Below are 24,272 nucleotides of genomic sequence, written 5' to 3'. Positions count from 1 at the left end.
GTATATAGGTTACAGGAAGCTGACCCATATTCATAATAGTGGCAACAATATGTCTTTTGCCACAATAAAAAAGTTACTTATGTGGATAGGGAAAGGCATCTGACTGTGGCTACCTTTTAACACAGGGGTTGGCAAAGTTTTTGTGGCTTGGGCTGGTTCATGGACGCCGCAGTGGGCTGGAGTGTGTGAATGCACACGCATGCACAAACACTATTTCCGGTGCTCCTTCCGGTGTGAAGGAGGTGTGTGCAGCTTCCTGTTGGCTGCAGGAGCTTCCTGCAGCCAATGGCAACCCGGCCAACATCGCGGAAGGTGATCCCCACTCTACTCCGCACCGCTTTAGAGTGGCACATGGGAGCCGACCAAGCGGGTGGCAGGGGTCGGTTAAACGACCCCCATGGGCCGGTTAAACGACCCCCATGGGCCTTAGGTTGCCGACTCCTGTTTTAACACAATGAAGGTTGGATAGACAGCATCCATGCTCAGAATTGCACTCTGCAACTAATTTGGATCCATATCCAATTAATACCTGCAGTTTCTGACCCACTTTGATATGTCCATGGATCTCCTTAGCTGTATCAGGCTGTTAGTCACTTATGAAAGTGGATCCCACTGGGTGGCAAGATTACTAGCCAGGAGCATTTCTCTCACACTCTTTCTGAAATAAGCACAGAAAAATCATGATGATGTTGATAAAACCCACACCTCACTAATCAGCAACCAATGCCTATTATTAAACAATTGTAATGTGTTTGAATTCTGAGTGTATTTTGGCTAATTCACTTAACATTTCCATTTCTTTAATTTTCAGTTTTATTCTGAATTTAATTTACTGAGTATTATTTTATGCTAATCCACAATGTGTTAGTAACAAAATAATCCCAACCTTGATGATATGTTTCCAATCAGAACTCTTTTCCGCACACCAGGGAAGCATCTTTGCCTTTTTTACAAAATCTAATAAGAATGTCATTTATAAAATTACCCTGTTTGAAAGAACACAAACTGCAGCCTAATATAGATCACAGTGGAAAATGATTCAAAATTACACAAGAGGGGCCCCTTTTCCTTTTCTCCCCCTCCTCTCCTTAGTTCAGCTGTCTTATGAAATGTGCAAAGTTTATCATAGCATTTTAGTTTACAGTTGCTAATCATCCCTTTGTGTATTTCATTGGTATGTTATTTATAGCCTGCTGTAAAAAGGTATTTTACAGTATTCTGCTTCTGTGCTGCTTCTGCTGAAATTCCCACACAGTGTAACGTTGCCTTCAAATAATTATGTGTGGGTGACACGCACAAACACATACACAATTATGTGTCTGTGTATAAATGAACCTCCGTATCTGTACCATATTTACGAATAGCTACAAATTTGTCATTGCAAATTGCCTTTGGTGGAGATTCTGACTGCGTGAATCATCAAAATAGAGTCCAAGTGAAGCTTTGCAGCTAAAATCCTGCTTCCACCATTGTCGAAGGTACAGGGTCACACACTGTCATCACACACTGTCATAAACAAGACTTAACTAGAAGTCCTTGCCTCATAATGCTTCCTAAGCCTGCCTGCGAAAAGACAGACAGAACTAGAAGCCTCCTGTTTCCCCCTAATAAATTCCGTTTTGAACCCACTTGTTAGTCGAGCGTTGTTCACACTAACTACAGAAAGGGCCCTCTGTCTCGGGCATAAATTACTCTTATGTGCCACTGTCTCTGAGCAGCCCCCCAGTTATGGATTGCTTTGTTCTCAACTTGACAGGAACATAATTAGAACTGTTGATGAAATCTACCAAATTGTTCCTCCGTGGCCTCAATGGTCAGGAAATTTGGCTGAGTCGTATTTGTCACCGACGTAAAGGCTCTAAACACTTCATATTAACTATGTTATTAATGTGCCCTCTAATCTGTCCATGAATTGGTAACACTTGAAGCGAGCTGTGTGCTAATAGCACCTTGTGATAAATACATTGTAATGCTCTTTAAAAGTTTCTAGACAGTGAAAACATGGTAATAAAAAAAAAGTGAAGCCTTCTGTGGTGTCAAGTCTCTCTTTTTTAATCACATTTCTTTCGTATTTTGAGACTTCCTTTTCTGAGCTCGCTGAAAACTTTGGCAATTCTTTGCTTGAGCATCCCAGAGGAAATGAGTGATGTGGCCGTAACAAACCCTGACAAAATATTTACAGTCTTTCTAGTGCAATGCATACTGAATATGACTGGAGAAAAAATGCATTCTTAAAAGAGAATAATTTGTTTTGAGTGCAAAAAGTCTAAAACAGAGAGTGAAATCCAGAGCTGACATTCTGGTGGAACAGCTTTTGATCAAGCAGAGGCAACCAGAGACATTCTGCCTCTGATACTGAAGATTGTATACATCCATCATAGAATCATAGAACTGTAGAGTTAGAAGGGACCCTAAAGATCATCTTGTCCAACCCCTTGCAATACAGGAATGGAACCTACAACCTTGCAGTGGCGTAGCGTGGGTTGTCAGCACCCGGGGCAAGGCAAGTAATTTGCGCCCCCTAACCCGTGGATTTGCCCTAACCCCAGATGTTGCGCCCGGTGCGGCCGGCCCCCCCTGCACCCCCCACGCTACGCCACTGCAACCTTGGTGTTATCATCATCATGATCTAATCAAATGAACTATAACTGTGATGACAACTGGTAGCCATTGATAGCCTTACATTCCATGAGCTTATACAAATATGAGGAACAGGAGAAGTTTTGGGATGAGAGACAGGCAGTGTACTAATATTTTTTCTTAGAACCAAACCTCTTTTTCTGATTGTAAATTGTTTTAACTGGTGTTCATCATTTTACGTGGTTGTAACCTTTGGGTGAAAGTCATCTATGTCATAGCTGCCATAGCTCAGAAATCAGTCATTTGAATCATAGTACTATTTTTTTCTGACTCTTTAATTTGAATGAACGTATGTGTTTATGAAAGACTATAGCTTTAAATGAGCACAGCAGCAATATTCATCAAAGCTAATTATGAGCCTCTACACGTGTGTGTGTGTGTGTATGTGTGTGTGTGTGTGTGTGTGTGTAGGGAGGGGGTGGCTCTCCAGAACTAAACTGCAATGCATAGGACTAGGAGATCGTGTGTGTGTGTGTGTATGTATACATCATCTACATATGGTGATTATAATATCATTGAGAAGAGATTTGAGATTTACAAAAGTAAGATTTGAATCTCCTTTAACTGCAGGAGACATTCACTGAGAAGGAACTGCAAATGTTATTTAATAGGAAAAAAACCTGCATCAATTAATAGACCAGGACTGGTGAACTTGCAGACTAAGAGTCATATGTACTCTTGACCTAATTTAACATGGGTGAAGGTAACCAAGGAGGGATGGAGGGAGGGTGGGAGTGGGGAAGTCAAAGTGGATAGACTAAAGGAAGGAAGAGGTGGGAATAATTCTCTGTGAGCCATCAGTTCAGACCTCTGGCAATAGTGATCTTTGTGGTTCGAGGACCCGACCCCCGCGAAGTAAAATGAAGACACAGGGACACGTGATATAAGGTTAATGGGCTAGAAAAGGCCACAACTTTATTGATTACAGCAATGAAAAGGTATTGGCTTAGGCATTGGATCGCGAAACAAGTGGGTTTATTCACCAGGGGTTCATCACCTGTTGATGCTAATCCAACTATAGGCTCACCCCTGCTGTCACCGAGGGTCGTGCCATGGCCTCCCGCCAAGCAGGCTTCGGACGGAATACACGACCGCCAGATTCCATTAACAGAATACCCCTAGAAATTGAAGGCATAGGCGATGGCCACACCTAGCACTCGCCCAGGACGACAAAGAGAAATGAGGCCGGGGGGGGAGGCTGGCACTGCAGCATAAAGGCTGCTGGACACGCCCCCCCATGGCACCTGGTTGGACAGCCACCGGGGGGGCGTGAGTGCCAGCCAGGTGAGCTGGAGGCAGGGGGCAACGCCCCCTGCTAGGAGCGGTGCTCGGGCTCCCGTGCACAACCACTCCCCTCTCTTTCAGGGAGGAGAGTCTTTCCCAGTGGCGGACCTTGGGGTCTCCAATTTCAGCAGCGTCCTTTGCGATGCCAAAATTTGGTGGCCTCTGCCTTTCACACTCCATTCTAAATAATCGTTGTAGTGCTCCAAGGCTCTGCACCCAGTGCAACCGAACCAGTCGTGCTCCCCTACATCCGCCTCTGGCTTTTCCTGGTAACCCACCAAGCAGGGAGGAATAAAGAATGGGGCAGGGGGTAGGATGTCACACAGAGAGACACAGAGCGGGGGGGGATGGCCCTGCCTACCATGGGCTCTCTGCCCACGCATTGATGCCTCCAGCCTTGTTTTCTGTTGTCACGTGGCCCCTAACAGATTACTTATAATGAAATGTGGCCCTGAAAAGAAATCCTGTCTCTATTCTTGAATAGACATTGGATGAGGGACTCTATCAGACTGGGCGAAGCACACACTTGGTGTAATTGGAGCAAGAGCCTAAAATATAAGACAGTTTCATAAGCTGATATAAAGAGCCTTCAGACCTGTACATGATCTCCTAAGTTACTGTGAGTTGGAAAATTACTAAATTCTTCTTAACCATAAAATAAATATTGGTGGTTTCTGCCTAAATATGTAAACGACTATGCTAGGGGTTTCCATATATAAGCTGTTAGGCAGAGATTAACCTGTGGTCCTCTAGCTGTTGCTATACCAGAACTCTCTGACCATTGGCAATGCTGGCTGGGATAGATGGGAGTTTAACAATATCTGGAGGGCCACAGGTTAGCCACTCTCCTTATAAGAAATAGACAGCCCTGGTAGCATATTGCTTAGAATGATACCTAAAGTACAAAAAAGTAATTTATTATAGCTGTATTACAAGAAACCAAGTAAATTGCTTTTCACTTCTTCAGTATCTTTCTATTATTTCCTTTTAACTGAAAGGCAAATGAAACAAAAGTGCAAGGCATGCGGCCTTACGATAATGTTAGTGTCTGATTGATCGTCATCAGTATATGACTACAACATTGGCTGAGATTCTAGGCTTAAATTATCTTGACATTTCTCAGTGAGAATAGGAAATGTTTCCTGTTAGGTTATATAATGCTTCAGAGGCTATTCTAGGTCCACCCATATATCTTCCTTTCATTCTTTCTTTAAAAACCAAAAGCAGATGCAAATCTTGAGCAGAGGGACAATGATGGTGGATAGGGAAAATGGCTGCACAGTCCTTTCACATACAACTGGTCTTTCTCCCTGCCAAACGTTGCCCCCAGAGACTACATTTCCACCTGCAGGAGAAGATATGGATACGCAAGTCTCTTCTCTGCAAGGTGGAAAGCAGCTTAGGGGAGAATAATGGCCAGGAGAAAAGGGAGAAGCAGCTTCATCCTCTCCTGCACTGGTTCTCTGCTTAGATTGAAGCCTCTGCAAATGCTTAGTTTTTTAGCTTTTAAAGGCATGCAACTTAGCCTCACATGTAATTTGGTTCTATAGTCTACTTTTCGTGTCTCTTTGTAAAAATACTGGTACTGTATGTTCTCAAGCCAGCCTGGAATTGCTTTCTTCTGCACAGCAAATAATTAAGGCATGAGTAGAAATCCACTTGTGCAATTTTGATCAAGTCTGATGACATAAGGCTATTGTTGAAAGAGTAAAGGCTAAAGCTTCCTAGTGCCTTGGTGTCTGTTACAGGAAGTAAACATAGGATACAGTCTGCTTGTGCAAAGCAACCCATAGATGTCAACTTTCAAATCAGCAGCCTCACCTGTCCCGGGGACAGTCTACGGGATATCTAAGAATCCAGGATAGCAGCGGGAAGCAGTGGGAAACGGCACTGGAATAAGGGAATTTCCCGCAGAAAAAAGGGAAGGTTGACAGCTATGAAAGCAACCTGTAATATTTCCTAGTTCTTCCAGGAAAGTTGGAGGTAACTTCCATCACATATGCTAATATTTTCCTCTTTCTCTGACATGTTGCCAACATTTGTCATATTTTTGTCTATATATTTCAAAGTGTTGTAGACCAGTGTGCCAGTAATTTACATGAAACTTTCACTGATAGTAATTATAGTGAAATATTTGCTCAAAATCAGTGAACTTTTTGGTCACTTGTTTTGTATACTTAAGTTGCCAGAGACCACCTTCTCTTTCAAGGTGGTTTCTCTGATGTATCTGAAACTGCACCCAGTGATTAGTTTTTCATCTTATTAGGAATAATTTCCCATTTAACATATATTAGAGAAAGTAAGCTTTTCTGATTGCTGCCTGATAGTGTTGGGGCAAGTACAGTGGTACCTCAGGTTACATACGCTTCAAGTTACAGACGCTTCAGGCTAACCCAGAAATATTACCTCGGGTTAAGAACTTTGCTTCAGGATGAGAACAGAAATTGTGCTCCAGCAGTGCGGCAGCAGCGGGAGACCCCATTAGCTAAAGTGGTGCTTCAGGTTAAGAACAGTTTCAGGTTAACAACGGACCTCCGGAATGAATTAAGTTCTTAACCCGAGGTACCACTGTATAGAAAGTAATTCTGCCTGCAGCAGCTCTTCCCGTTCATCCTTTGAACTCAATATAATCAGACTGTCTAATATGGCCAGCCCTTTGTTTTCATAGCAAAGCTTTTAGCTCAACATGGCAGTTTAAGTAAGGTTGTTCTTTTTTTAAAGTAAGGTTGTGGTGAGCACTGGATCATCCCATATAACAGAGTCTGTTTGATTTTATTTTGCAATTCAAAAATATATTCAAGGGTGGCTAAAGATCTATTTTACCAGCAAAACCCAGGAATTTATGCTGAGAGGTCAATGGACTTTTGCTGGTGTAAAAATGCAGGCTGTGATGAAAATTAAACCCATTAATTTGGTTAATATGAGCTCTCTCACAGCAACAGTTGCATAGAGCATATGCTCCTAGATGCTCATGTTTGAAATGATGATTCACAGTTAATCGTTATGAGAAATAGCTTACCACTTCATAAACTCTAGGAAAGACTGTTTTCTTTTTCAAACATTTAAATTACTCAGCCATTTTATGCATTAAACCCAATTATAACTAATAGTATTTCAGAGAATTTAAAAAGCCATTTCTTGCACGATAAGTACTTAGCACATTTTATCACATGGCAGTGGGACCCACTCTGTACCACAGCATCTAAAAATAGATGGTGAATTGAAACTCAGCAAGACTGTTAGATTGCAATCCTGTGCATGCTTGGTTGAAGTAAATGGGACTTTCAGGTGATCATGGATAGGATCAGGCTGCACATTAAATGTGCAGATACTTCCTTAAACTGAAAATACCTTAAAGGTATGGTGAATAACAATATATTGCCATAGATATGGTGAATTAAACTATTGGATAGTCATGCCATTTCTAATTTTAGAAACATGGAGTTGGAGCATGACATTAAAAAGAGCAACCACTTTTCTGGAAACATAAGTTTGGATCCTGTAGTTTGGATCACTTACATAGTGATCCTGCCAGAAGAAGTGGGAAGGAGACCTTCACCTTCACTGGATTTTCCTCCCCCAAAAAACCATTCTGAGATCCCCTAGACCAGTATGCGAGAGAAGAAAGAGCTGCTGAGGGAATTGACAAAAATGGTCTTTCCCATTTCTGCCAGCAGGATCCTCCATAAGGTCAGTCAGAAATTTGCATGACAAAATTATTAGATTAATGATGATGATGGAGTAAGCAGGGAAAGTGCTTCTGAGAGCATTGCATTTAATTTGCATGACTAGGAACATGCTTATATTAGCCATTGTCATGCAGATCGGTAGAATGATACACTGGTAAAAATATGGTATTAATGAGTCTGCAACATTAATGAAATTATGCAGCCATCTGAGTTGTCTTGTCAAGTTTTTTATATTCAAAAATAGAACCCATCACCATGATGGTGAAGTGGTGTTTTGCAGTTGATCATTGTCAGTGGTTCAATGCATTCATATTGTTATCTATGAGATCTGCAAGCTTCACAGCAAATTCAACAGGAGTGTGGTTGATGCTCTGAACATGTGCTTGACAACTGACAAGACTCAGGAGGACAAGATGCCTTTGTTGATTTCCACTTAAATGTGGCTCCATAAATGGGACACAACTTTGATTATCCATAGTTCTTATAGAAAGCAAGTAAAGAACTGGGAGTTTTCAGAATGTAGTACTTTGACCTCATTTTTATTTCCTCACTGTCATCACTGTCATCCCAATTTCTTCTCTATGTAAAATAGCTTGAAACATCAACAGTTGTGTGAGAGAGTGGAGTATTACATAGATTCATTATTAAATAGCAGAGAAATTAGAGAATTTGCCTTGGATTTTTGTTATAGGGTTATCTATATGTAAAGTCACGTGGTCCTTGGGTTCTGGGTTAATGCCACATTGGACTGCAGCCGCAGATCATGTTTCTGCATGCTTCCCCTATAAATATTCCCTTCTGCAAAAAACAGGTACATTGGTGAGAAGTCTAGGTCGGAACATTTCTCCCTGATGGACCAGTTTCTCCAAGGAGGGATCATGTTAAAAAGGGGAGTATTCAAAAACAAGATCACCGCTGCAATTTGAAGTACATAGTAGAGTCTATGACCACATAATCTTGCTGAATGTGTAGGTTGGCTCTAAGGGCTGAACTACTGTACATTTTACATGGAGATGTAATGTGCTACAAAAAAACCCATAGTTTTTAAAATGAAAAGCATCTTTGGGAGAGTTCAGTTTTGGTACGTAGATAGAAGGCTTTCCCATTTGTGTTTTTCTCATTGCAATTCTTTCCACACTCCAGCTGCGAAGGAAGATTCCAGATGTGTATTCGCCTTTGCAAATGTATGTCTGGAAACCCACACCATCATGGGGAAAACCAGTTTGGGTAAAATGTTGTGGTGGAAAGCTAGTAAGTGGGGGGAAAGTTACACACACCCTCCCTACTGCAGCATCTTTCCTCCAAATCACTCTCTTCTGAAGTGGCTGTGGCAAATGACTTCAAACTGATATGTTAAAGTCATATGAGAAGTATGTAATATCACAGGCAGTGATGTCCGAATTGTCCCCAAGACCACTGAATTAAAGTTGTCAGCGACTAAGATTTGCCAAGTAAAGTCATACTTATCAATAGCTCCTCTTGTTAGATATTCAAAGTTCAAGTGCTTGTTTGCTTTAGTTAAGTGCTCTGAAGTGCTTCAAAAGGCATTGGCCCTATTATATAAACAAATAGAGAAATTGTTAATTGCTGCTGCCCGTTTAGAGTGACGTGCCTAATATGGATTGTTTAGCGGAGGTCTGCAGTACGTTAGCTGTAGTCTTGGGGAACCATAGCTTGAAAAATTCTTCAAGTAATGAAGCTAGCTTGTAGCCCAGGTATTTGCTCAGGGATAAAACACTGGAGAAGACTGGAAAAAGAAATAGGATAAATACTTTTATGCCATTCCTGTTAAATGTTTTTATTTATTATTTCTTTATCCCACATTGTCTAAGGCTGATTCACAGAGGCCATTTTCTTTTTCATGCAAATGGTTTTGACTACTTCTTCATATACATTCACATGGACAACACAGTATGTGAATTGGCTGTTCATGATTGAAGCTGAAGACAGTTTCCAAGATGGTGGTGACACTTTTTTCAAGTACCTGAAATCATGTAAATTGCTGCTAGCTTTATCTGTGATTTTTCGTTTCCCTTGTTATGTTGCCTGTGTGAAAGTTTCCCTGGCTACATGCACAGAGACACAAATGTGTTGTGTGACCCACTTCTAATATTTCATGTGATATTCTTCCTTAACCTGCTGGTATTCATTACTTGTACTCTTAAGACCGTCATCTCTGCAAGGTAGAACGCAATGGAGATATGAACTATTAACACTACATAGAATTTGATCACTCAACACATTTTTGTATCTATGTGAACAAGCCTGACCATCTTCAGGTAACATAACAAATGAACTGGTCTAGGAGGCTATGTGTTGGTTTCTGCTCTCTTCACTGTGCAGCGAAAGGCTTGTCACAAGACAATGTTTACATTCCACAGACAGCATCGCTGTTGTGTTTCCCACGGGAAAGGGGAGGCTGGATGTGACGTACGCTGGTTTCCTGTTTTTCACTGTTCTCAGTGTGTTTCTCTCTGAGCTTCAGAGGAGAGAGGATGCAGTTTTCTGCTCCGGCAGAGACAAGATGGTTTTCTGTAATCTACCAGCTTTGAAATGTAAATAAAGCAATATAGAGCATGTTGGCACGTATTCCTCATCATTCCGCTGTGCACTTGGATGCTACAAATCAACATTATGGTTATGGCCCAGAAGACGCAGTCATTGGAATTCCGGAAAAAGGATCGGAATGCAGAGGGACGGATCGGACGGTATCTGCGCGTCAAGATGATTGATGAGGTATGTGCTACTGCTCCGGGCAGCCTGCCAGCTTCTATTTAATGGCTTTATGGCTGGACTTTGAACTTTTATGTCCGTTTGCCGGCTACAGGCAGCGGCTATGCCTATGCTGGGGAAATCGAAAGTAACTTTTGGGCTGAAGCAGCTGCTGATAACAGTGACGCAGCATGATTTAGGGCAGAGAGAAAGCTGTTTTGAACTTGCCTTTGGAATGAGGCTTGAAGCAGCAGAGATGCAGCTTGTATAAAGCAGCTTGTTTAAAGCAGCAGAGATGATGCAGAAGGCTAATGCCAGAGTCATGATGGCCCTTCAGGATGCTTGTGGGATTCCCAAGCTCAATAAGAAAAATTATACGGACTGGGTTATCTATGCAGAGGCTATTCTGCGGAAAGAGGGTCTGTTTGAAGTTATTACAGACACCCCCCCAGCTCCAGTTACAGATGCATGGAAAGCTAAGGATTCCAAAGCAAGGGGAACTCTTACATTGATAGTATCCCCAGAAGAGCTCTGTCTATTGCGTGATAAGACCTCAGCCAGAGAAATTTGGGACGCTTTGAGAGAGGCACACTTGAGGACAAAAGCTGGATCTACCATGTTTCATTTTAACAAGCTGCATAATATGATGGCTAGCTGCAGAAGGCTGGCTGATGCAAGTGGGGAATCTGAAGCCAATCAGCCACATGCTCAGCTCAGAGTAGCCTGTGATACTGCCATGATTCAGAATGAAGCAGATTGCCAGGGTGCTAGCTGCATGGGAAAGGGGGAGTCTTCACAGACGTCATCCCTGAGTGCAGTGGAACCACCAGATGGCGCCAAAGCTTTGAAGGCAGTGAAATGCTACTCGTGTGGACGTCTAGGCCATATGAAGAGGGAATGCAGATATCCCAGGGCCAAGACAGAGCAGCGCAGCGAAAGCTCATCGCGTGGAAAAGGCCAGAGCAAAGGCAAAGGTCCGGTGTCCAGGACAACGCAGCACAAAGCAATGGTCTCATGCTTCACTCCAAAAGTTGCAGAGGTCCAGAAGACGTCTAGATCTTTCTTCGTTGTTGATTCAGCGGCAACCCACCACATGTGCAACGATAAGCGACTGTTCGTGTCTTTTACACCGCAGGAAGGTGCGATTCACCAGGCGGATGACCACACAATTCCCAGTAAAGGCTACGGAACTGTTGTTCTTCACAGTTTGGACTTATCGATACAGAATGTACTTTATGTTCCAGATGCTAAACATAATCTGCTCAGCGTCGGACAGCTGAATGAGCGGAACATTGACGTTTCCTTTAAGAACAAAAGGTGCATCATCACAAAGAAAAATGATTATGTATTGTATGCTGAATATGTTGATCGTTTGTATGTTTTGTATTATGATGATGTTGTGCAGGATGACACTTGTTGCATTGCAGGTTCTAACAAATGTTTGCATGCAGAATGTATTCATGATTTTCATCGAAAATTTGGACATTTGGGTTTTGAGGCAGTATCTAAAATGCCTGCCTTGGTTGAAGGTATGACTATTAAACCCTGCAGGTACCACATGAAGTGTAAGGCATGCGCAGCAAACAAGGTGAAAATGGCTGCGAAAGGTAAGGTGTCTAGTAGGCAAGCTACAGAACCATACCAAATTGTTCATGCTGATTTGGTTGGACCACTAGCGCCCTCTTTGGGTGGAAATAGGTACTTCATGGTTCTCGTTGATGCATTTTCCAGGTATATTCATGTGTACAATCTCAAGCAGAAATCAGAGGCTTTTCCTAGGTTCAAGGAATTCTGTGCTTGGTTGGAAAATGTGCATGGTAAGAAGGTAAAAATTCTTTTCACAGATCGCGGGGGGGAATTCACTTCTCAGCAGTTTGAAGCTTTTCTGACTGAGAAAGGAATTCAACACGATTTGTCTAGTCCTCGCTCGCCATGGCAGAATGGACTTGCAGAACGGGCAAATCAAACATTGCTTCAAGGGTTAAAAACCTTGCTACATGATGCAAATCTTCCAGAGAGTTATTGGGCCGAAGCTCTCTCATGTTTCACTTACAGTTATAATCACAGGTTATCTTCAGCGATTGGTTGTACCCCCTATGAGAAGATGTTTGGCAAGAAGCCATACATCAAACACATGAAAATTTTTGGTTCTGACATGTGGGTTCACTCACCACAAACCTCCAAAGAGATTTGCTGATGAGTTTGCTAAGATAGCAGTAACAGCTGTTAAAAGCTCCAAGAAGGTATTTGAGCCTTCAAGTTTCCAAGAAATCCAGGATTTGGATTCAAAGGAAGCTGAGCCATGGTTAAATGCCATGAAGGCTGAGCTTGATTCCTTGGAAAGGAACAAAACATGGGAACTTGTTCCAATAGTTCCAGGAATGAAACTGCTTGGAAGCAAATGGGTCTTCAAAGCGAAGACTGATCAAAATGGCAAGATAGTCAGACACAAAGCCAGATTGGTAGCCAGAGGTTTTGCACAGGTACCAGGTGAAGACTATCACGAGACCTACTCACCCACAGTGAGGTATGAGAGCATTAGGCTTATGCTCAAGCTAGCTGCAGAGGAGAATCTACACATTAGTCACCATGATGTGAATACAGCTTTTCTGTACGGATCTCTAGATGAATCACTTTATATGCTTCCACCTGATGGCGTACAGGTAAAACAGGGATTTGTTTGTGCTCTGAAAAAGTCCCTTTATGGTCTCAAACAAAGTGCACGGTGTTGGCACACAAAACTCACTGAAGTATTGTTTTCTCTAGGTTTTAAGCAAGGGAAAGCTGATCCATGTGTATTTGTCAAAGAGGAGGGGCAAAAGAAACTGTATTGTTTGTTTTATGTTGATGATTTATTATTCTTTTGGGATGATGTCACAATGTACAATAACGCCCTAGCTCAACTGAAAGAGCACTTTGACATGAAAGATCTTGGTGAGGTAAACAACTACCTATCTCTGGAAATAGAAAGAGATCAAGATGGTAACATTCTAGTACACCAGTCACGGAAAATTGCTGATGTGTTAGGCAAACTAAACCTGATGGATGCTAACCCTGTAGACACACCGATGATAACAGGTTATCAGGTAGATGACACTGAAGAAGCATTTTCTGACACTACACTGTACAGAAGTGTGCTAGGCAAGCTAAACTTCATTGCCAGATGTTCAAGACCAGACATTGCTGTTAGCTGTAATTTGCTAAGCAGACAAGTCAACAATCCTACTGTTAAGGATTGGAAAGCTCTGAAACGCATAGCACGGTATTTGAAAGGCACTATGCATTACAGACTGAGATTTAACAATCAGAAGTCTGGTGGTCTTGAGATATTTGCAGATGCAAGTTTTGGAAGTGACACTACAGACAGGAAAAGTACGTCTGGAGTTTGCTACATGTACAATCAGGGTCTATTTGATTGGTCATGCAAGAAGCAAACAACAGTTAGCTTAAGTACTTGTGAAGCTGAACTGAATGCACTGTCTTATTCACTTAAGGATTGTGAATGGTTGTTACAATTGTGCAAAGACATGAAAATTCCTGTCAAATGTCCAATCCAGGTTTACCAGGACAACAAAGCATGTTTGGCTTTGCTGAATTCTGAAGGTTGTAAGCAAAGCACGAAGCACTTGCAATTGAAGTTGCAACATGCTAGGGAACGCATTCAGAAGGGACTCGTAACGGTGTCCTATATGCCAGGTAATGAAATTCCTGCTGATGTATTGTCCAAGATTGTATCAAGGGATCAACACTGTACCTATGTGCAGAAGTTGGGTTTGTACTGATATTGTACGAACACGCTGCCCAGTGGTGTTCACAGAAAGGGGGAGGATGTTGGTTTCTGCTCTCTTCACTGTGCAGCGAAAGGCTTGTCACAAGACAATGTTTACATTCCACAGACAGCATCGCTGTTGTGTTTCCCACGGGAAAGGGGAGGCTGGATGTGACGTACACTGGTTTCCTGTTTTTCACTGTTCTCAGTGTGTTTCTCTCTGAGCTTCAGAGGAGAGAGGATGCAGTTTTCTGCTCCGGCAGAGACAAGATGGTTTTCTGTAATCTACCAGCTTTGAAATGTAAATAAAGCAATATAGAGCATGTTGGCACGTATTCCTCATCATTCCGCTGTGCACTTGGATGCTACAAATCAACACTATGGTGCTTTTAGGATATTAGTCTAGTTGATTCAAGAGGTATCTTCCAGTTCTGGAAATCTATTATGTATAAGTGTACAAAACAAGCATATTGCTCATTCTTTCCTGCAAGATCAGTGGATATTTTTGTAGCCGATTTTTCTCATGCACGTTATGAGTAATTTTGATTGAAGTCAACACAGCTGAACCTTAAGGCACTTGGGCTCCTACAAGGATTTTATTATCAGAAGATTTGAGGTCTGATGAACAGCTTATAAGGATCTTTGCTATTTCCTTTTACAGTGTCAGTCGTAGTATTTGGAGCAGCTTGAAAAATCAAGTTTCATAAGGTCTGATGGTAAAGTATTCCATCAGAGATTATGCTGATCCAAATAGAGTGAGAAAGTGTGTTAGCCATGGAGCAAAAATACATACCAAATCTGCAGCAAACCACTTTGAATGGCAAGAACTGTGAGTGTAAGGAGTTAACCTCAGCCCTTACAGCCAGAATTAGATAATTTGGCATCCATTCCTGGATGAGATCAGTTATTGGAAACCTGATATGCATATGGTTTTCTTTTATGTGATTCAAATACTGCATGCAAGTCCCAGAATGAAGTTGCAAGACAATAAATTAGCCCTATAGCTAATCTAAACGCCATTTCTAAAAAAAGAAGCATGACGAATCTTATAAATAGTTAGACATTACTTAGCTTGAAACTACTTTGTCAAATCTGATCAGTGCCAAAAAGTCACCTTTCTAAACATTAGCTGGGGGATTAATCAGGAATGACAAAAATGTACTTTCGTCACAGGAAACAGAGTAATCCTTTAAAATTCAATAGAAGAAGCTGAATGGGTCCAAGGCCTTTGATTGCCCCCAAGCAGCTGCATTACATATTTCATGAGGTGGGTGGACATGTTCATCCACTGGGCTCCTGCTTCAATTTTGTAAAGCCCTACAATGACAGTGTTGGATCTCCTCCACCATTCAGTAGCACTTAGCAGTGACCTTTGGAATTTGAAAGCAAACCACTGCACAAACCACCACTGCCTGGGTTATCGCCAAGTATGCAGGCCATAACTCTGGGATGTTAGCTTCTGTCCTAGTGCAGGGGCCTTCCTGTCCATAGACCAAGAGAGACTCTAGTGTGAACTGTGGTAGCAAGAAACTTCCCTTTAGCCCAAGATTTGATGACTTTATGTTTTCTTGGAAAAGTATTACTACTTTGTGCAAAGCGCTTTACATTTGTCACAGCAATTTTTGAGATGGGGAACAGATTCAAGTTTCTGCTTTGCCTGTTTTAACGGCAAAATATTAGATATCACTTCAGATCTGTATCCTAAACTCTTCAGCCTTACAACATTTCCTCCATTTTAAGTTTGGCTTTTGGGAAGGGCTGCAACCTGCAAGTGGATTTCCCCCTTCCGTATCTGTTGCTATGTAGATGGAGCTGGGAACTGGCATGCCCTGTGCAAGAGTTTCACCCTCTAAAACAAGGATGGGGAACCTACAGCTCTCCAGATGCTGTTGGATTAACATTCCAAGCAGCTCCAGCAAATGTGGCCAGTGGTCAGGGATGTGTAAATTGTAGTCCAACAACTTCTGGAGAACTACAAGTTCTCCATTCCTGCTCTAAACGGTTTTCAGCAACTGCTGAGGCCTCACCCAATGACAAAGAATGGTTTGATCGTTGCCACTACCTGTTTGTGAGTTGTAAAAGTCCACACACACTGTTCCAAACAGTTTCTAACATTTCTTTTGGGTTTTTTGTTACCAGTAGATTCCAGAATAACCAACAAGTTTCCTAAATGTTCACTGAATTTATGTGAGCTGAGCAGGCCATTAGTTCCCTGGTACTGAATGCACTTCTAGTTGATTGCAGAGACCACTAAACACTGATAGATTTTAATTCATTTTGAGAATTAGACAGTGCAGTATGTATCTTTTGAAAATTGAATGGGGAAGACTAGTATGAGGGCCTCTCTGTCATTCCTCATTTCAGGTCCATAGCAACTGTATTTTTTATGCCACAGTAAATATCACTTTCTTTGCTGTGTTTACATCCACACTGGCATTTGCTGTGTTAGCATTATTAGCATATGCATCTGAGTTTTCTCAGCCATTCTTCAGTAGGTCACTATCCCTTCTCTAAAAAATACATCGAAAATCACATGTATCTGGAAAGATATGCATGATCTTAAAGATCTAATACCAAATACATTTCCCTTCCAATTTATTTGCAAAAAAAAGGTGAATGTAAAATTTAAAACATCGCACATTGCATAGGCTTCCCAATAATTTGGGAAAATAAGGAAGTGTAATATCTCCTTTCCATAAAATAAAATAAGTCTTTTAAAATTTTGTATGAATAAATACATTTATTTTAACACTTTTGTTGTTTTAAAAAGCTATTTTTTATCTGAGGTGTGAGAAGATGTGCTAACCTTGTCATCGTGAGTGCAGCAGAGCAGAAATGATAACTGTATATACATTTTTATTTTATTTTTTTACAAAAATCGAGTGCGATTGTGTGTGAGAGGAGAGAGAAGGGTAAGGGGGAGGGATGGAGAGAGGAAGAGAGACAACTTATTTAAATCCTGAATACAGTCAGACCTCATATGCATTGTTAAAAAAAAGCCCTAAAGAATTGCATATGGATTAGGGGGATGAATATTCTATTATTTCAGGCTGTTCTGCTGATCTTCTTATTGTGACTTTGCGCTTCAGAAATCTGCCAGGAATTTGGCTTTGCCGTACTAGGCAGTAATTTTAAATGTGTATCAAGCACTTGATAGTGTATGATTTGCGTGCTGTTGCATTCCCATTTCCTAAATTTTCCACCAATTTATTACTTTTTTCATACTGTTTTAATATTTCAGGATGATGAATATATACAGCATCATTAAAGGTAAATAAAAAATGCATGAAATTAAAAAATGGAATATTAGATGTTTCTTTTCTGTAATCCCTAGGTCCAATAGAAATGAAATGTCTCTGTTCTGTCAAGTAATCCCTAAACATGATTATGGACGTTGTAGTTTCCGCATAGCCCACGTAATATTTGTATCATATAAGCCTATTTATGTAAGGTTTGAGTAAAAATTGTTATTAGAAGACCCATAAACCTATTTTACAATTCAGAAAGATATGCTTGCCTCTTAATCTCCCAACTTTTATTATTTTCCTGGAGCTGACAGCAATGTGTCTTTAATTAATTTTTCAGAACGTTGTTACATCATCTTTTGGGTACTTTCAGGATGATTTAGTTATTTAGTTTGAAATGTCTTTTTTAAGATGCAGGATTTAAGCCAAGCAGCTCACCCAGTCCTGTTGTTTCTCCTTAACTCTCAGCTGGTGGGATACACAGCTTTTTATGGGTATTTTCCTATCCCTTGCCCCCCCCCTTTAAAGCCAGTTTTAAACTCAAATGTGGTATGGGAGAAACACAGATTTTCTACCACTCCCAATTTTAGGATAAAATATCAAGGGAATCGACAAAGGCTCTTGTAGCACCTTTAAAGAAGAAAATATTATGTGGCATAAATTTTGTGGCATATAATCTGCTTTATCATATGCTTCTAGTTCAAAAAAGCTTGTGCCATAAATAATTTGTTACTCTCTGAGATTCTGCAAGACCTTTGTTGTTGTTGTTTTGCTGCAACAAACTAACACAGTTATCAATCTGGGGAGGGGAGGGGATGGGATCTAGATTTTGATATTGCAAGCCTGTATTACCCTTTTGATATTGATTCATTGGAAAACAGGACAGAGACATTTGAAACATGCTTTTGATATAGGGAAGTGGTTGAGAACCTATTTATTTATTCCAACTATTTACATACCGCTTAACACCATAGTCTCTAAGGTTACAATAAAATGACTAAAGACACACTAAAGATAAAATCAATTAAAATTAACCATAAAATCAGGGGGAAAATACTGAAAATGCTTGCTTAAATAAAAAAAGATATTCACTAAATGCTGGATGTTCAACTGGGCCAGTCTTATCTCAGCTGGAGAGATTTCCACAGAACTGGACTCAAAATTCTGGAAGCACAGCTTCTGGTGGATATGAGCTTCTGAGCCATGGAGGAGTGCTGTCATTGATTCCTGTTATAGATGGGAAAGCTATATATGAAAGGCACTGTCAGTAACTCTCTCAATGGTTTCTGGGCAAATCAAAGGTTGCTTCCACACTTGCTGATTTCGCTGGAATTGCTATCCTTTGTGCACTCCATTTTTAAAGATCCAGACATTGTGATTATCAGCCCATTGCATTTCACTGTTTACTGTGTTGCCCTCCCTTTCCCCCCAACCTCGTTGGTGTTGATTTTTCTTCTTGTAACTATATGCGGTTGTAGCACCAGCCTTTCTAGTGTGGATAGTCAAAGTGCTGTTAAGACTTTTAAGGGTTCCTTTGCCTTTAAATAATTAAGCACTCCTGTTAGAAGATTCAGCCTCCTTTATTGGTGTGGGAGGTGAATAACTAATAAATAGCCTATATGGTGCTTTTTGGATAGCCAATTAATTGCCCCAATGTCAGTTTCTATTCCTATGGGTGTTGATATGGGTGTGTATGTGTGGTGTGGCTTTAATTAGCAACTTGATTACTTATTTTTTATTTTTTGCTAATTTGCTACTAAAAAATGAAAAGATAAATGAGAGCAATTAATGATTAAAGCCTTCCCACCCCCACCTCACACCTGTGGGAATGAAAACTGACTCTGGGGCAATTAAGAGAACTAATTCATTACCAGTTGCTGTGGTATGTGTGTTCATCATTAGGCAATGAAACATGCACCTAAAAGGAGAATTTCTAGGAACCTTTCCTTTGGCCCTCCAGATGTTACTGGATTCCAGATCCCATGATATCCAGCCAGCATGGCCAATGATCAAGGATGATGGGAGTTGTCATCCCACAACATCTGAAGGGCCAAAGCTTACCCACTCCTGAAGTAAGCATTTATAGTATGTCAGCTATGGGGAAGGGCATTGCTGAATAATACTGTATAGTTAGTGTAGTTTGTTGCTTTCCCGAATGATTCAAACACTTAAGGGCTATAGTTAGGAATTAGTGAACTGCTATTATTAAGTTGATGTTCCATAACCATAAAAACAGATCCATTGAAAGGTGCAATCCCCATCTTAAATATTCGTGTACGCATATTTAAGCCATTTCTTTAACAGCAGATATCATGCTTTATGGTGGAGTTGGAGAAAAGTGGACAGAGAAACGTTTATTTCTCTCTCTCATTAAGCTATAGAATTTGCTTCTATGAGAGGCTTTTAAAAGAGAATTAGACAAATTTATGGAGACTATCAGAGGTTATCAGAAGCAGTAGGAATTCTTATGATTACCAGTTTCTGGAGGGAAGAGCGCTGTTGCACTCAGGTCCTGCTTGTGTGCTTCTCATAGGCATCTGGTTGGCCACTGTGAGAGAAGGATATTGGAGTAGATGGGCCAATGGCCTGGTCCAGCAGGCTCTTTTTGTGTTGTTACGGAGCTCAGTTTGGGGAGCTGCTGTCTGAATGTGAAAGTCATAAATTGGCGTCAGGTTGCCCCAAAGAGTGAGAGGGCTCGGTGCACGCTGTGTGCGTGATGGCTCATCATCTGGAGGAGGCTGAGTGCTCTGGAGGAGCCAGCCACTGAAGCTGTGACACGCGACACGTTGTGTGTGTGATGTCACACATGCGCAATGTGCACCAGGGACCCGGCCCTCTTCCAGGAAATATTGAGAGAGTTGAAAACATCTTGGCCCCCTAGAGTTGGTGCACCTGGCTCTGGATGTGTAAAGGTAAAGGTAAAGGGACCCCTGACCATTAGGTCCAGTTGTGGCCGACTCTGGGGTTGCGGCGCTCATCTCGCTTTATTGGCCGAGGGAGCCGGCGTACAGCTTCTGGGTCATGTGGCCAGCATGACTAAGCCGCTTTTGGCAAACCAGACAGCTCACGGAAACACAGTTTACCTTCCCGCAGGAGCAGTACCTATTTATCTACTTGCAGTTTGACATGCTTTCGAACTACTAGGTGGGCAGGAGCAGGGACCGAGCAACGGGAGCTCACCCCGTCGCGGGGATTCGAACCTCCGACCTTCTGATCGGCAAGTCCTAGGCTCTGTGGTTTAACCCACAGCGCCACCCGCGTCCCTTCTGGATGTGTAGCATATACATATTTCTGGATCCATTTCACTGTTTTGTTTGATAATCAGTGGCATTCAGTTGAAATGTTGTTTACTTATTCACTAAAATAATAGTCTGCTTTTTAGTCTGAGAGACCAAAACGTTTATTCTAATGCTAGCCCAAAGAGTATCTAAAGCTATGTGAAGAGCAATTTTCATTGACGCAAGCAAACTGAAGTGTATCATGTGTACTTAATTTGTGCTAATTGATACTCTGATACAGATATGCTAGAACAACGCTTTTTTAAACACCAAAAATGCTACTCTTGGAATGTAAAATAAGATTTGCACATAGGATCACAGACTGGATAAGAATGAATAGTGGGTGTACGCAGCATAAAATTCAGTGGCATTTTAGGCTGTGTCATCAAAGACTTGGGAACTTATAGTACCACACTAAATTATTGGAAGTTAAAATCAATAAAACATTAGGACAAAGCTTCCTAATTAGAAGATTGATTCAGCATTTTTTCAAGCTGGTGACAAAAGTTGCTGAAACTTTAGTTCAGGACAAACATCATCGCATTCTTTTTTGTATGATGAAGACAATGGCTATGATAAGTCATTTTATCAGTGTAGTCTGTAAAGTGCTTTACATTCTTTTTCTTCTTTCCCCCTCATAACAATACGGTGGAACAGACAAGTCATACCCCCACTGATGAATGAGTTTTGATGCTATGAGGCAGAGCATGGAATCCTAAGTGGATGTGGGTGGCCTGAGGCTGAAACCTTCTTGAAGTCCAGTGCTCTGTCCTTTGTGTCTGAAAGGAACATGCAAATCTCTCAATATCAGTTTCTCATTTTTCCAGTCTTAAGTTCATATCGTCACATTTCCACATCCATCTGGGATTTCTTTTATGAAAAAGTATCAGCATTTTTGTGTGAATTTCTCCTAATATACACATTATTTTATGCAATTTTGCCCTATATACACATTTTTGCAAAGCAATTTTCACTAATATATGTATTTTTATGCACACTCTGATACAAGAAAGTAATTTGTCCCTGTTTCATTTCCAGGAATTTCAAATTAATATTTATGGATATTATTGTGAGTCAGAGCAGTGCCCCATATGCCCAATACATCAGCTGTGTAGCAGTGCCCCATATGCCCAATACATCAGCTGTATGGCTGGTCTGGCAAAAGAGTATGGTATTTTTCCCAGCTGTCAAGGATTTAAAGCAGATGTGTTCTCTTTTGGTGGAGATTTACTTGATATTCTTTAGGTGGTATGTAAGACTGCTATACCTGTAGAGCCCTTTTATGAAGCTTTGGCAGTTCGTTGTAGGGGGTTGAAGCATTGCTGATGCAGACCCATAAAACATGCTATAACTGAAGTTGCTCTGCTCTAAATAGCTTAAGAATACAAAGCCCACCAATGCCACAACAATTATACAGGGCCTCCTGTCCCTTCTTACTAATCAGGGCACTGGAAGCTATGGTAGCATCCATAGGATATTTCTTGACATGAGAGAAATCTGGTAGGGAACATGAGTAAAGAAGAAAACAAATACCTATGCTGATTGACTGAAACAAATGTTAGGATATCAGATTGCACCACAGTAGTCATTCCTTAATTCACCCAATCAAATCTGGCTATTTTGCTGAATTACACCAACTGAGCCAAATATTTGCTCTGTCACTAGCATCGAGACAAATAACAGTAATTCAGAAATAAATGAATTTTGTTGCACTGTTAAGGTCTGTGAAATGACTAAAGGAAGAAACAATGTTTTACAGGGAAAGCATGTGGGAAAGAGAAAATGGTGTGATAATATGTTTTCAATTCTCAAAAGGGTCCTATAATGAAAATAGGAGAGTGTTTTCTAATGCCATTTGGAAAAGCCAAGTTCAGGAAGCTCTGAACACAGATCCATGAGCCAGCATCCAAGAAACAGAGCAATTAGTTCTTCATGGCTAAGGGGGCTTCTTGCCCGTGGTTCTCAACTGGAGCAAACCACTTTTAAAATGGAGAGGACTTTTGTAAGCAGTTTGTGATGTGGAGCATGGGCCCATAGTATAAGAGAAAAAACATTACCTTTTTATCATTCCTGTAGTAATTTCTCATGTACTAATTTCTTGGCCATTTCATTGTGTTTTATTCTTACAGCAACCCCGCGCTTGTAATAGACCCTCATGAGCTGAAAGGGGGTTTGAACCGAGTACCTTTCATAGACGTAGACTACTCTACTCTTGTCTAATATCTCTCCCCCACCCACAATCACAGCAATAATATAATAGGAGTTGGCACTGTATTTTGCAGAAATCCCACTCTCAGTCTTTCTGTAATGATTACTCAGTGGCTTGATGCTTGAGTTTATGAACATCAAGAGGCGTAACCACTCACAGCTGAGGCCAGGAGCCACTCTTCCAGGAACATAAGATCAATACTTGTTATCGAGTCTATGTTTATAGGGTGTGTTAAATGACCACAATTCTTGATGCTCATCCATGAATGGCATGTTTAAAACCTCACAATGCACTGGCAAGGGGGGGGGGGATGAAGTGGTAAGAATATTTTAAATGTTCAGTTTTTAATGGCTTATTTTCAGTCATTAGTATAGTTATTGTTAGAATTCCTGCTCCGTGATTGCAGGCATGGGATTGTTGTCTATCACATGATGGTGTATGTTTTGACTCCACAGAGTGGGAAGTGACGGAGACAGGATGTTTGTGTTACTGTGTTCCGTGAAGTGGGACTATTGTCCTTTGTCCTTTCTCTTTGCTTTCTGATGCTAGAGAGAGAGGGAGCCATGTTGCAGTGCTCCGTGTGTGTTTATATGTAAATAAAGTAGATTAGCCAAAATGCTGACTTGCTGAGGTGTGTTTCGCAAACTGCGGATCCCTAAGTTGGCATTGTTGGCATTGGTCGCTGTGATGTTCGGGCTGAAGAAAGCTTTCAAAGCTCCCGAACGATAGACCAGGAGGGAGAGAACATGCCAGTCAGGCATGTGTCTCTGCCAGGGTTCTACTCGAGTGTAGGACGAGCTCCTGACAGTTATGCTATCTCAGGAAAATCAAGTATATTAATGGCAAAGTTGTTTTGTTTTCCTCTACAAAATTCTTCCACACAATCACTTTCATTGGAATTGTACATTGTTGGCAGGGTGAACCCAGGAAAGGGCACATACAGAAGCTGTCTAGATGGGTCGCTGAATTTTACTCCAAGACTGGTGGTAGCAGGCTAATCTTTGAGGCTTCAGGCCAGGGCTTGTGGTCAACTCTGCAGCTCTGTCCTCCCAACATCTCACCACTTCTCTGACCTCTACAATCCACTGCCAATGGCAGCTGCCTCACTCTGCCTAATGGGTAGGACCAGTCCTGATTGTAGGTATTGTAGATGGTTGAAATCTTGTGTCACTTGGGTGCACTCTACATTGAACTAAACATGACTTACTTCTGAGTAATGCATAGAATTGTGTTGCAATTCGCTCCTCCGATGCTATGCTGGCCACTCATTTTTTAAGCTGCATTTGCAATAACCCAAGGAACTAGCTTTTTACCCATGTCCTAATAATAGAAAAGAATCATAGTTAGTTTACGCCACAGTGAACTCCCAGACTTGCCCCTGTTCTCTGGTTCTAATTATAAAGATTTGGATATACCCCCTCCCTGACACACAGACACATTACAATT

At 41.2% G+C, this 24,272-nt stretch overlaps 1 protein-coding gene across 13 annotated transcripts in view; it reads left to right on the top strand.

The window, feature by feature from the left end:
• Positions 1 to 24,272, top strand: part of ESRRG (estrogen related receptor gamma) — a 496,182-nt gene that overhangs the window by 205,245 nt on the left and 266,665 nt on the right. For 3 of the 13 annotated variants that reach the window (XM_079968782.1, XM_079968780.1, XM_079968787.1), the window contains exon 4: positions 17,336 to 17,364. The exons of the other annotated variants lie outside the window; for them this stretch is intronic. The gene's annotated coding sequence lies outside the window, so the exon portion shown is untranslated. The remainder of the gene's footprint in view (positions 1 to 17,335; positions 17,365 to 24,272) is intronic. 13 annotated transcript variants of the gene reach the window in all.

Source organism: Podarcis cretensis (genome assembly GCF_951804945.1).
Source record: "Podarcis cretensis genome assembly, chromosome: 3".
NCBI lineage: Eukaryota > Metazoa > Chordata > Lepidosauria > Squamata > Lacertidae > Podarcis > Podarcis cretensis.
This window is presented reverse-complemented; position numbering and strand designations above follow the sequence as displayed.